Source organism: Octopus bimaculoides, chromosome 24 (genome assembly GCF_001194135.2).
Source record: "Octopus bimaculoides isolate UCB-OBI-ISO-001 chromosome 24, ASM119413v2, whole genome shotgun sequence".
Classification (NCBI taxonomy): Eukaryota; Metazoa; Mollusca; class Cephalopoda; order Octopoda; family Octopodidae; genus Octopus; species Octopus bimaculoides.
In genome coordinates, this window is record NC_069004.1 from 27,779,364 (window position 1) to 27,790,247 (window position 10,884).

General features: G+C 36.1%; 1 protein-coding gene across 2 annotated transcripts in view; it reads left to right on the forward strand.

Moving 5' to 3' along the window:
* Positions 1-10,884, forward strand: part of LOC106882187 (alpha-(1,6)-fucosyltransferase) — an 881,702-nt gene that overhangs the window by 295,219 nt on the left and 575,599 nt on the right. The window contains exon 1 of one of the 2 annotated variants that reach the window (XM_052976377.1): positions 2,074-2,103. The exons of the other annotated variant lie outside the window; for it this stretch is intronic. The gene's annotated coding sequence lies outside the window, so the exon portion shown is untranslated. Of the gene's footprint in view, positions 1-2,073; positions 2,104-10,884 lie in introns of those variants that run through there. 2 annotated transcript variants of the gene reach the window in all.

The following is a 10,884-nucleotide window of genomic DNA, read 5'->3' on the forward strand; positions in this document are numbered from 1 at the left end:
TCTCTCTCTCTCTCTCTCTCTCTCTCTTTCTCTCTCTCCTTAGTCACCATGACTTCAATGAAATACCTTTATGTTCAGAGTTATCCAATTCATGCAACATATTCTTTTTTTTATTTGTTTTAGTCATTGGTCTACGGCCATGCTGTAGCACTGCCTTGAAAAGTTTACTTGATCAAATCACCCCTAGTACTTGCTTTTTGTTTTTTAAGCTCCAGCATGGCTGCAGTCACATGACTGAAACAAGTAAAAGAATGGTCTTTATTCTATCAACCTTTATTCTGCTAAACCACTAACACTGGTTGTCAAGTGATGTCACAAGATACAGAAACAGACAAGTATGTGCATGTATAAGCACATGTGCAAAGGGTTTCTGCATAGTTTCTAATTACAAAATTCACTTTCAAGGTATTTGTCTTGGCCCAATAATGTAGCAGAGAAGATACTTGCCCAAAGTGCAGTGTAGGGGGCTGAACCCCAAACCATGAGTGTTCCAAGTAGATTTGCCTGTCATCGTCATCATCGTTTGACATCCGTTTTCCATGTTGGCATGGGTTGGACGGTTTGACTGGGGTCTGGCAAGCCAGGAGGCTACACCAGGCTCCAATCTGATCTGGCAGTGTTTCTACAGTTGGATGCCCTTCCAAACGCCAACCACTCCGAGAGTGTAGTGGGTGCTTTTATGTGCCACTGGCACAGGAGGCTGGCATTGACCACGTTCGGATCGTGCTTTTTTATGTGCCACCAGCACAGGAGCCAGTCAGGTGGCACTAGCATCGGCCGCATTCGGATGGTACTTTTTTATGTGCCACCAGCACAGGAGCCAGTCAGGGCAATAATAATAATAATAATAATAATGGTCTCAGAATTTTGCACAAGGCCAGCAATTTTAGGAGAGGGAGACAGTTGATTAGACTGACCCCACTGTTTAACCAGTACTTACTCTGTCAGCCTTGAAAGGTGAAGGGCAAAGTTGACCTCAGTGGAATTTGAGTTCTGAATGTAAAGAGCTTGAAGAAATGCTGCTAATGCTAAACATTTTGTATGAAGTGAAAACTCTTCTGCCAGCTCATAGCTGTGTGGATTAAGAAGCTTGCTTCTCAACAATGTTGTCTTAAGACAGTTGTCTTTGACCATAGCCTCAAGTCAGCCAAAGCCTTGTGAGGGGATTTGGTGGATGGAAACTGAAAGAAGCCAATCTTATGTGTGTGTGTGTGTGTGTGTGTATGTGTGTCTATTTACCTTTGTCTTGACATCATGAAATGGTTCTTGTAAGCAAGCACCACTATCAAATAAGCAATGTTGATGGTTTCCAGTTTTCCATGAAAAACATGTCTGGCCATTGAAAAATATTACCTTGTTTGCAAACAAGTTAGGTTAGGCAACAGGAAGAGCATCCAGGCCAAGGAAATTTACCTCAGTGAATTCCATCTGTTCCATGTAAGCATAGAACAGTGGATGTTAAATAATGTAATAATAATTATTATTATAATAACTTCTAGTATAGGCACGAGGTTTGAAAACTTTTAGGGGAGGGGGGGGGCTAGTCATGTGCATTGGCACCAATACTTGACTTCATCAAATTCAAAAGGATGAAAGGCTAAGTCAACCTGTTTGGAATTTGAAATCTGAGCATAAATGCCATTAAACATTTTGTCCGATATGGTAACAATACTAGCTCACTGCCATAATAATAATAATAATGAGGAGGAGGAGGAGGATAAAACAGTAAGTAATAAAAAATACAAATATATTCAAGATGTATTATTGTTTAATAAGAGCATTATTTTTCAGACTAATAACCTCATTTTTGGGAAATGAGAACATTTTTTTATATTTACATCTACAGTATGTTTCCATTAGCAGTGATCTTCCAATATCAGGTGTTACATTCTTTAAATGTCAGCATAGTGTCAGAATGGATTTGATCTTAGAAACCTCTAGTCTTAAGCTGAAAGTAACAGCTCTTATCTACTAGATCACTAACACATGTAATTATATTCGTATTAAAAATTAATCTAGTTTCAAAAACCAATGTTATTATTTCATTACTAATACAGATTTTTTTTTCTCTATTTGCAGGTTAGTACTGTTACTGCTATTCTGGTAGGTTTTATTTTTCTCTATTTATTTTATTTTTCTTTATGAAAGATGCAGGCATGGCTGTGAGGTTAAGAAGCTTGCTTTACCAACCACATGGTTCTGGGTTCAGTTCCACTGTATGGCACCTTGGGCAAGAGTTTTCTCCTAAAGCTCCAGGTCAATTAAAGCCTTGTGGGTGAATTTGGTTGACAGAAACTGAAAGAAACGCATCTTCTGTATGTGCGTGTGTTTGTATGTACCCGTGTCTATACATCATGCAATGATTATAAGAGAGCATTGTTGTGATACAACTAAGATTGTTTGCTTCCTGTCTTCTGTGAATACCACATTGAACCATTGGGAAATATACCTTGCTTGGAAACAGTGAGGGTTGGCAACTGGAAGGGCATCGAGCTGTAGGAAATTTGCCTCTGTAAATTCCATCTGAAACAAGGAAGCATGGAGAAAATATATGTTAAATAATGATTTAATGTCCATTTTTTCTATGCTTGCATGGTGATGGTTGAGGATAACTTTCAAGAACAAAATACTAATGCAAATCAAGCAGGATTTGAACCCATGACTTTAGGACACAAAAATTGACTTTCTGCTTAAGAAACTTGCTCCACAACCATGCTTTTTCCAGGCCCAGTCTCAACTGAAAATTTGGGCAAGTGTCTTCTACCTTAGCCTTGAGGTGGTCAATGAGGTGTGAGTGAAATCTGTTTGTTAAAACTCTTCAGAAGTATTTACAGTATGCATGTATGTGTGTCTGTATATGTGTGCATGCGTGGGTGTGAAATTGGTAAACCAAACAGAATTACTTTATACTCCATGTGTTACACAGATGCTCTCTCTCACTGTTAGCTTGTTTGAAACTCATAACAACTTAATATTGTTTTTAAAAATGCCTGATATTAAAAGAAAATTAAGTCAGTAAGTAACTGCTGACACAGAATGATGATTATTATCAAACAGACGTTTAGTTCAGATTATTAGACAAGTCTTTCACCTTATTTCCACAGCTGGTAGTATCTATTTAACGTTATATTTATTGCTGTTGCTTCTGAAAGCTGCATGATTTCCATTATTCACTTTTCTTCATCATCTGAAGTCAATCACACATTGATTGATGTATATTGCTAATAACAACTAGTCAAGCACTGAAACTTAGTGTTCGATTATATTTCCCATTGACCCAAAAACAAAATAGTAATTATTAAACTTAACACAAATTTCAACAATTAATCCTTTTAGCAGGAATTTGATCTGTGAGAAATGTTACATTATCTCATTGTCGATTGTTCTTGTGTACTTAAGAAGCTGGTTAATATACCATTTTTAATCAGCTTCTTATTGGCAGTAAATGTTAACCACATTGTTGAATAGTTGCATGAAATGCACCAAGCTGATATAGTGTGGGTCTTTCTTTTCTATAGATTTGTTTCCTAAGGCTGAATAATAAATGGCAGTATCGGTATATCCTAATGTCACTCTTATTAATATTTACAAACTGAATGTTGCCCTTTTGTGTTCTATTTCAACTTTGGAGTTCTTGGCCTAAAGCAGAAAACTGTGTTCTCTTGTAGAACAATATACTCCAGAGTGCTTTGCTGTACTTTTGTTTCAATAACTTGGCTTTAGAACATTTGTACTTTTAGAGTCTTGGGAAACAATATGAAATGGTCTTTTCTCTTTCTTTATTTTCTGTTCTCTCTCTCTCTCTCTCTCTTTCTCTCTCTCTCTCTCTCTCTCTCTCTCACCCCACCCCCACCCCCCACACTTTTTTCCTTTTCATCAGATGTGTTGTGCATCTATCACTGCTATGATCCGGTCTCCAGTCTCCGAACACCTCTCTGCTTCCTCTACTCTATCTTACTTTAATAACGACAACTTGATAAACTACAGCACTTCATATTTAATATTTTTCGCAATGATATTGACTGATTCTCAGATGCCATTGTTAAGAAATAAACATACAGAAAGAATTGTGACATAGATGGAAGCATACAAATGCAAAGAAACACTTGCCACACTAGCACATGTACATACACATTCTTTATATACATTGTATTCTTATATTATGTAAAAGAAATGAGGAAAAAAAAAGGAGAGTAATTCTTTTATATATACATACATACATATATGTATGTATGTATACGCCAATAAAAAGCAGACACCATTCAATAACTTGTTTAAAAATAAAGTAATGTATTGCTTGCTATACTTGAGAAAGAAGTAATGTACAATCTAATATTTAGGAAATGAGAAATATATAGCCTAGTGTGTTTACGAGACATAATATACACAGAGACACATGTTGAAGAAATGAAATATATAGTCAGAGATATTAACAATAGAAGGAAAGAGACAAAAAAAATCTATATAAGCTAGCATGTTTAGGAAAGAGGTAACATATAGCCTAACATGTTAAGAAAAGGTGAAATGTAGTGGTTGATTGTTTGGGACAAGAGTAATTATGTAACCTGCTGTGTTTAGAGAAGATGAAACTGTTTCATTAATATAGCTTGGAAAGAGAAACAAATAATCTTGCTTAAGAAATATCTTTAAAATTTTGCATCAGCATTTTGATGTAATACATATACCAAGGGGTATTTGGTGTTTGTAATCTTTGAGTAACCTCATTTTTCAGCAGTTGTCTATAGTATGGTCATCCATCTATTTAAATAAAGTATAAAGCCAAAACTCAAAAGAAAAGAAAAAAGAAGTCTGGTAATCCAGGTGTGCAATAATTCTGTAGTAAGCCAAAGAGAGGTACCTTTAGATGGTTGCTTGGTTAGCTAGAAATGACAGCTATGTCTCCCTCAGATTAAACCTTATTTCAGTGGTTCTTGATTTTTTTGACTTTAAGGTGCACTGGAGATCAAATAAAAAGAATCATTAAATGAAATCAAATGAGAAAAAGTTGACATGCTCAACAAAAAGCTGTTTTAACCCTTTAGCTTTTACGCTTGTCATATCAGGTCCAAACATTCTACCTGTTTTCTGATCAAACTGTCCATATCTAGCCTCTCACATCTACTCTGCAAAATTGTTTTCAAAATAAACAATCATCATCATCATCATCATCGTTTAACGTCCGCTTTCCATGCTAGCATGATCTTCATCAAAATCATCATCATCATCATTCATCATTTAACGTCTATTGTCCATGCTGGCATGGGTTGGACGGTTTGACTGGGCTGGCACATTGGAAGGCTGCACCAGACTCAAGTCTAATTTGGCATAATTTTCTATGGCAAGATGCCCTTCCTAATGCCAACCACTCTGAGAGTGTAATGGGTGCTTTTACATGCCACTGGCATGGGTGCCATTTGTGTGACACCGGGGTGCGTTTACATTCCACTGGCACGGGTGAAGATAATACATAATCATTTCAAAGAAATGTGATTCAATAAGCATTACCTATGACAGAGTAATTGAATGTTAAAGAGTTAACATTTAAAATTGAGAGGAGGGGAAGAAAGTTATTTCTTATTTTGCTCTATTAATCATAAATGAATCATAAATAGGATATTCTTAAGATGCTGAAACATCAACATTTTCTGAAATCTTAAATTATATTTTTAAATATTTACAGTACACCTTTTGGTGCATAGTTTGGGAACCACTGCTGTCATCTTCCTAAGAAAAAAAGGAAGAAGACCAATATATTTAGGACAATATTGTTTTAGGATACATTAGTAGTAAGAAACTCTAAAGAGAGCTGAAGAGGAGAAGGTCTTCATAGAGGAACCCACCCCCACCAAGCCAGTTTTTCGGCCCTTACACTCTCAGGGGATCAAGCTGCATCTGGGTCATGACTCCTGAGAGTTGTTTTTCTGACACTATACTTCAACGACAGATTGGTCATGACTTATGTGACTCATAGCTTTGATTTATTGGGGCTGAAAAGGGGCTGGATATAAGCAATAACTAATTGTTCAGGGTTTCTTAATGAAATCATATTTTCTATAAATCTTCTGATACATTTTTACATTATTTCTGTCAAGGAAGACCAAGTCTTGTCTCATCCCTAAACCCTATAGCAAACTTATCCATTTTTATATCCATAGACACTAACTTCAATAAATGATATTTGGCTACAAAATTATAGCTTTTGGTTAGTCAGTTGTTAATTCAGTTGAAATTTCTATTGTTTTAGTGTTTTGTTTTAGTAATTTGGTAAAGTTTGGCATTTCGATTACAGTCCTCACATAAAGCACTAAATAACTACCTATATGAGATAGCTAGGCAGCAGATAATAGATTCCAGATAAAACATAATTTTCTGTGTGTTTCATATGAAGCAAATCTATTTTTGATTAAACTAAACTGTTGCTTTCTCTTTTATAGCATTAATATCAGACAGTCATAAAATTTTTATTGTATCATACATATATCCTTTTCTATTGAAATAACTTTCAACTTTAGTTAACTTGCTTTTCTAAAATAATCTTATTATACCTTCAAAAAGTCAGAAACAATATATCTTTTAAGATAAAGATTTTTATTTATGTTTGTGTTCCCTCTCTCCCCCCCTTCTTGTTCTTATGAAATCAGCTGCATGTAGGTGAAACAGTACAAAGGGTTTTCATTTACTCCATGTAGACCATGTGTAAAAATATGTTTATAAGGCACATGATTAGTTGTGTGGTTAAAGAGTTTATTTCACAAAGATGTGCTTCTGGATTGATACCACTATACCCTCGGTATTATTAAAACTTCATCAATGGCTGGCATTTGGAACGGCATCCAGCTGTGAAAACCATGCCAAAACTGACTTCACTTGTGTTGGTGGTATGTAAAAGCGTTCAGTTCATTCTCCAGGGTGGTTGGTATTAGGATGGGCATCCAGCTGTAAAAACCATGTCAAAACACACATAGAAGCCTGGTGTAGTCTTCTACTTGGCTAGCTCCTGTTAAACCATCCAATCCATGCTAGCATGGAAGGTGGACATTAAACAAGGATTTTATATATATATATATATATATAAACTACAGAGAGGGGTGTCAAAATTGTGATGATATTTGGTTGACAGCTGAAGAAGTGTTAAGCTTGTTTGCATCAATTGTTGATGTTTTTTTTACTTGTTTTTCCTGTTCCTTTGCCATTCCATGTGCCACATTTGTATCATATATATCTATGGTAACATGTACCATGCTTTCACCAATTGCTTTTGATACCTGTCTAAGTTACAACAAGAAATAGACACCTTCTCAGTCTTTTACTCACTTAACCTAGTAGAACATGCAGGATGTGACATTTGGAGGTAGAGAAGGCTGAAGATTTTGTTTAGGCCCCAGATTAGCTCTGCTTGATCAAACCTGTGATGAAATGCATTCCAGACATGAAAATTCTATCTTTTTACATATTTAAGACCTACTTTCTCCAATATATCATTTATTCAAAATAGTAGGATATGGTTTGTGAGAGACTTAGCCGCTTTTTTTTACTAAGTCAGATAACCATGTAGGAGCCTCCTTGTTAAATACTCAGTCCACCTGACATGCATTAACATCACACTACACGGAGGGAAAAGGAGAGGTGGGGGTAGTATTGTTAGGTATCTTTCATCTGCCTGAAAACCATTGTCTTTCAGTATCTCTCTCTCATCCTGTGACTCTTACTCTTTCTCTTTCATTCCTTCAGGAAAGAGGTTACTGTAAGATCCATTGTCAGATATGAATTACTTATGAGTGCATGGTAAGTGGGGCTGGTAGCGAGAGGAAGAGCTGAGAATAAATATGATTGAGAGAGAGAGAGAGAGAGAGTGTGTGTGAATGCTGCCAGTGTTTTGGCTGCATCTATAGACATACTTACGTTAGCTTCTCTAAAATGAAGGATATAAGGATAACAGTTCTAATATTTTCTGTTCCAGTGTTGATTCTATTGTATTTACGCATCTCACCTTCCCCCGATATTTGATTTGTGACCTTCAGCTAAAGTTAGAAATCAATAATTATCAGATCTATGAAAGATCAATGAGTTAGTAAAAAGAGCGATGCACTGTTTGGGTTGCTGGTCTGAACTCTTCTTTCAATGAAATCCATAACTTTGACATCAAGAGGAGAAAAATATTGACCACTGCGATACTATCCATTTCAATAATGATCTCAAAATAAAAAGAGAGAAATAAAGTCTCTTTTAGATTGTCTTTCATATTTTTGCTGACATTTTTCTGAATGACACAAGAACAAATTAGTACATTATACATATGTATTGGTCTTGTTAGCAGCTGTTTTATATCCTATATTGGGCGCTTAAGGGGATTCTGATGTGTACATTTGTATTATTGGAACAAATGTTTTTACAGCTGGCTCTTCTTGTTGATAGCTTAAAGTAGGAGCAGTTATTATGTTTTGCTTTACCAAACAGAACCATTGTGGCATCCCGGCTATATGGTCACTTGACATGCTGGAAACAGCAGTTAAATCTTCCTCAAATTACACCATGCCACGCCATCCTAATAAAAATAATGGAGTAGGACACATTAGATAATGTAATCTTAGATGAAAAAAAAGTAGACTTGTCAAGGCTGCAATGCCCTTGAAGTAGCCTTGCTCTGGTCCTGGGAAGTATGTCTCTTAACTACACAACCAGTATGCCACATTCTATCATCCCCTGCCATCATCATTTTTCCATCTTGTTTTGGATTGGTTGGTTGGAAGACAATAAATTTCAGTCTTGATACCCAATGAGGCCCTGCATTCTCACATCTTATGTTCGTATTTCTTCTCAGATATTCTTTGATCAGTTTCTTCCTCAAGTAGTTTCTACTGTTAATTACCAAGTCTTCAGGCATTTGTAACCCAGTGTATTTATTTATTGGTGTTATGCATTCAACACCCAATGCTGCAGCATATGATTCTGTAGATTAAAGTGCAAAAAAAAAAAAATTTTTTTTTTTTTTTTGCTCTGTGGTTCTTCTACATTATTGTTTTTGCTAACTCATTGTTCTTTTATAGATCTAATAATTATTGATTTCTAACTTTAGCTGAAGGTCACAAATCAAATGTAGGGGATGGTGAGGTGAACAAATACAATACAATACAATCAACACTAGCAAAATACTGTTGCTTTTTTTTAATTGATCTTTGAAGGATGAAAAGGGGATGTTGACTCTGGTGGGATTTGAAATCAGAAAGGAAGGGATGTAACTACTGTAAGGTGTTTAAGGTTTAAAGTCCATCGCTCTTATATACACCCATCCAATATATATGTTTAAGTGTGTGTGTGTATACAAACACATGCATCTAGGAAATAAGACACTGGTATTTCTACATTCCATCTGATGATGTGGTGCACGCACGCACACACATACACACACACACACACACGCACACATGTATGAGAAACAACTTTTCTCAATTTAAAATTCTTTCAGCTTGTGTATTAAAACAAATTATATAGTTGAAAAATATATTTATATCTGGCAGCTATTTTCAAATGAAAGTTGTCAAGGAGGAAATTTGGCAATTTTGGGTTGCTGGAGACTGCAAGAGACAGTAGTAGTAGTAGTAGTAGTAGTAGTAGTAGTAATAGTAGTAGGTGCACTACATAACAAATATATATGTGTGGGCATACATATGAGAGAGACAGGAAGAAAATAAAGACACTGTGGTACACATGTGAGTTTTTATCATTAAAGTTTGTTTGCTGGAAATCACTATTAAACTACATAATGCCTGCGTGAGTTTTCTGAATTTGAAAAGTCAGCACCAAGCAGGCCTGGGATTGATGTTTCAGACTCACAAGTAGGAAGTGCGACAGGGACAGGGCGTGTATTCTCTGTGTTTAATTTCCTGACATCTAGACAAAGGTGATAATTGCATTAGGTTTGCAAAGTTAAAATGTTTGTTCTTGCTGCATGATTCCTCCGCTTTTGACCAGCTTGCTTCTGTGTTGTTTCATATAGCAATGCCTTAAGATGTTACCACTACTTCCAGTGCACACACAGGCACATATGCACATGCTCTTGCACCTCACTTCGTGCATGTATATGTGATGTGTCCAAGTGCTCTCTGTTTTTCCCCTCTCTTTGACCTCTTGACCTTTTGAATTTCAGGCATTTTTTTTTTAATGTTTTTGTTTCACTCGCTTTTGGTTCCTTGCCTTATTTCTTTCTCTTTCTCTCCTCCCTAAACCTCTTTCTCAATGACTTCATGTTCTTACTACTTTCACCACCACCACCACCACCACCATCATTACTACTACTACAACCATTGCTGTCACTACTACCATAAACTGCAACAAAAACCACCACCATTGCCACTACGACCACCACCACCATTGCCACTACTACTACCACCACCATTGCCACTACTACTACCACCACCATTGTTATTGTTACTACTACTACTACTACTACTACTACCACCACCACCATTGCTGTAACTACTACCATAAACAGCAACAACAACAACCACCAGTACTCCTACTACCACCACCACCACTACTACTACATGTGCATCTTTCTCTAAATTTCTTTCTCATTCCTTCTCTCTGCATGTTTTTTTTTTGTACCCTTTATTCATTTTCTTTCTCCCAAACTGGCATTCATTCTCTTAATTGCTTTTAAAATCTTTTTCCAACCATTCTCCCCTTAATCTTTTATTCTTGGTATTCTTCTTCCCTTTCATCCCCCCCCCCTCTCTCTCTCTCTCAGACTAGTATTGAATGATAACTCAAGAGTGAAGTTCGTTCAATCCTTCAATCCTGGAGCCCATAATTTTTTTTCCTAAGTCAACAGTTTATTTTAAACTTTCTTTTCTTTCTTTATAGCCTCTAATCATTTTCACTATT